This window comes from Budorcas taxicolor, chromosome 9 (assembly GCF_023091745.1).
Source record: "Budorcas taxicolor isolate Tak-1 chromosome 9, Takin1.1, whole genome shotgun sequence".
NCBI classification, from domain to species: Eukaryota; Metazoa; Chordata; class Mammalia; order Artiodactyla; family Bovidae; genus Budorcas; species Budorcas taxicolor.
Genome location: NC_068918.1, coordinates 15,398,727 through 15,402,147, shown reverse-complemented (window position 1 = coordinate 15,402,147; position 3,421 = coordinate 15,398,727). Strand labels below are relative to the sequence as shown.

At 43.3% G+C, this 3,421-nt stretch overlaps 1 pseudogene; it reads right to left on the bottom strand.

The window, feature by feature from the left end:
• Positions 1 to 2,213: 2,213 nt before the first annotated feature.
• Positions 2,214 to 3,063, bottom strand: LOC128053571 (40S ribosomal protein SA-like; annotated as a pseudogene).
• Positions 3,064 to 3,421: the final 358 nt, after the last annotated feature.

Sequence of the window (3,421 nt, the reverse complement as noted above, 5' to 3'; positions counted from 1 at the left end):
GCTGATGTTTTCAGATTCATCCTCTGTTTTTGGAGAATAATTTAGCTTGGATATGTGCCATTGTCTTGATCACTACTGACATATGTATGCTGTAAAAAAACATGTTATCTGAATTACATTTCAGATAATAGTTTATGAATCATAGACTCTTTGGGTTGTAAACATCATGATTTATCTTTTTAATCTCTAAGCAGGTTACAAACTACATTATACTTTGGTTTAGCCTAATTTCAGCCATCTCAATAAGGTCTGTTCTACAATCTCCTTGACCAAGTGAACACATGTTATGACTTAACATGAGGACCAAAAACTATGGTTAATTCATATACTGGATAAGGCTGCTACTTGTGAATGGCAGAAATTGCTACTCTACCACAGGTATTTTATTTACTCTTGTTTTTTGCTGTTGTGTAAGTTTGCAATTGCATATTGCATACCAAACTTCTGTTGTACTACTTCTGTAAATGTTCATGAATATCAACTCTTGATAATTCAATGTCTAGCCACTCATTATAGCCAAAATATTATCAAGCATCTGATTTTAATACCATTTCATTTTCACTCATAATCTTAGTGAAGATTTTTAACAAGTCTAGTAGTTATTACGTAAATTCTATATACATTTAAGATTCTATACACATTTAAATTCTACATACATTACATATACATAAATTTAATTAAGTTATTAAATTTTCCCTAATCTTACTAGTTTAATAGCTCAGAATTTTCAATTTTTATATATCAGTCCTTGAAGAATTTTTTATCTTCCTACCCTAAATCCTCCTTCATCCCTGGTGGCTCAGATGGTAAAGCGTCTGCCTGCAATGTGGGAGACCCAGGTTCAATCCCTAGACTGGGAAGATCCCCTGGAGAAGGAGATGGCAACCCACTCCAGTACTCTTGCCTGGAAAATTCCATGGATAGAGGAGCGTTGTAGGCTACAGTCCATGGGGTCACAAAGAGTTGGACACGACTGAGCGACTTCACTTCACTTCAATGTGAGTATAGTAGGCATCCTAAAGTAATTTAGGATAGAGTCTATGGGGCTGCACAGAGTCAGACACGACTGAAGTGAAGTGTCCGACTCTGTGCAACCCCATAGACGGCTCTCCAGGCAAGAGTACTGGAGTGGGTTGCCATTTCCTTCTCCAATGCATGAAAGTGAAAAGTGAACATGAAGTCGCTCAGTCGTGTCTGACACTCAGTGACCCCATGGACTGCAGCCTTCCAGGTTCCTCTGTCCAGGGGTTTTCCAGGCAAGAGTACTGGAGTGGGGTGCCATTGCCTTCTCCAGCAACCCATACTTAAAGCTCAACATTCAGAAAACTAAGATTATGGCATCTGGTCCCATCACTTTATGGGAAATACACGGGGAAACAGTGGAAACAGTGTCAGACAGGCTCCAAAATCACTGCAGATGGTGATTGCAGCCATGAAATTAAAAGACGCTTATTCCTTGGAAGGAAAGTTATGACCAACCTAGATAGCATATTAAAAAGCAGAGATATTACTTTGCCAACAAAGGTCCATCTGGTCGAGGCTATGGTTTTTCCTGTGGTCATGTATGGATGTGAGAGTTGGACTGTGAAGAAAGTTGAGCGCCAAAGAATTGATGCCTTTGAACTGTGGTGTTGGAGAAGACTTAAGAGTCCCTTGGACTGCAAAGAGATCCAACCAGTCCATTCTAAAGCAGATCAGTCCTGGGTGTTCATTGGAAGGACTGATGCTGAGGCTGAAACTCCAATACTTTGGCTACCTCATGCAAAGAGCTGACTCATTGGAAAAGACCCTGATGCTGGGAGGGATTGGGGGCAGGAGGAGAAGGAGACGGCAGAGGATGAGATAGCTAGTTGGCATCACTGACTCGATGCACAGGAGTTTGGGTGAACTCCGGGAGTTGGTGATGGACAGGGAGGCCTGGCGTGCTGTGATTCATGGGGTCGCAAGGAGTCAGACACGACTAAGGGACTGAACTGAACTGAGCTGAACCCATACTTCACTGTGAAACTTTAGAACAGCTTTTTCTATATTCTATTTGTAAATATTTTCTCCAGACTGTCTTTTGCCCTCTGATTTTGTGGTGTTTTGCACAAAATTCTTAATTAATATGTGGATATATTTTTCTTATTCTTTCTTTCTTTCTTTTTTTTTAACGAAACTTTATTTTCTGTCAACCTATTTCCATTTTGAGTTTGTGGAAGAGCAACTTAAGACTACTCCAGGGTTGTTCCTACCTATTCAGTGGTCTGAGCAATTGGAGCTGCAGACCAGTCTCCATTGACAGGCTTGAGTGGGGAAAAGCTGAATAGACACAGAAAGCACCCACACACCTTCAGACCAGCCCATCACCTTAGCTTAGGAAGCAGTGAACTTTGGAGCTAGGGCAGTCCAGTCACCTGGAAATTCCTCCCTGGTCACAGCCTTCTCAGCTGCCTCCTGCTTTTCTTTGTCAGTCTCTTCAGGATTTTTGTAGAAGCAGAGATCAGATATGACCTTCAATGGGTGTTCACAGGAGATGGTGCCATGCAGGTGCAGAATTTCCACTACATCAGACCCACTGAGTGAGCTCCCTTGTTGCACAGAATGGTGATGTCCACACAGCACAGGGGAGAGTCTGTGTTACACAGAGCAATGCTAAACAAGTTCATGTAAGAGGCTTCTGTATGAGGCCAGTGGCCAGCCCTGGGATCAGTAACCACCAGAAGTCTTGGCCCCCGGAAGGCTGCCTGGATCTGGTTAGTGGAGTTCCCAGAAGTAAAGCGGCCAGCAATAGGAGTGGCTCCAGTGGCGGCGGTGGGCTCCAGCACAGCCGACTGCCCGGGATTCCTGGAGAACGTGACACTGACATCAGCTGGGTTTTCAATGGCACCAATGACGCGCGGCCAACAGCAGCTTCTCCCAGGTTCTCGTCATACTTATGATGTACATGCCATGAGCTTTCCTTTGGCAGATGTACCATTCCATCTGGAAGTCAAGGTTGGGGCCACCTAAGTGGGTTCCTGCGGCAAGGTACTTGAGGGCATCCTTCTCCTTCATTTGCAGGACATCAAAGACTTCGGACATTGTGAAAGTTTCCCTTTAATTTATGATGGGAATCCAGAACAATGCTATATGAGCTCCTGCCTTGGTGGTACGGAAAGCACATATGCATTTTTCAATAATTATACTTATAGCTGTTAGACTTTGGCTTCAGAGAAGGCGATGGCACCCGACTCCAGTACTCTTGCCTGGAAAATCCCATGGACAGAGGAGCCTGGTAGGCTGCAGTCCATGGGGTCGCTACGAGTTGGACACGACTGAAGCGACTTAGCAGCAGCAGCAGCAGACTTGGGCTTAGAAAGGTCTTCCCATTACAAAGTTATAATATGTTTTCATGCATAGTTTTAATTCAATATAATTTTTAGAAATTTAAAAATTAGCT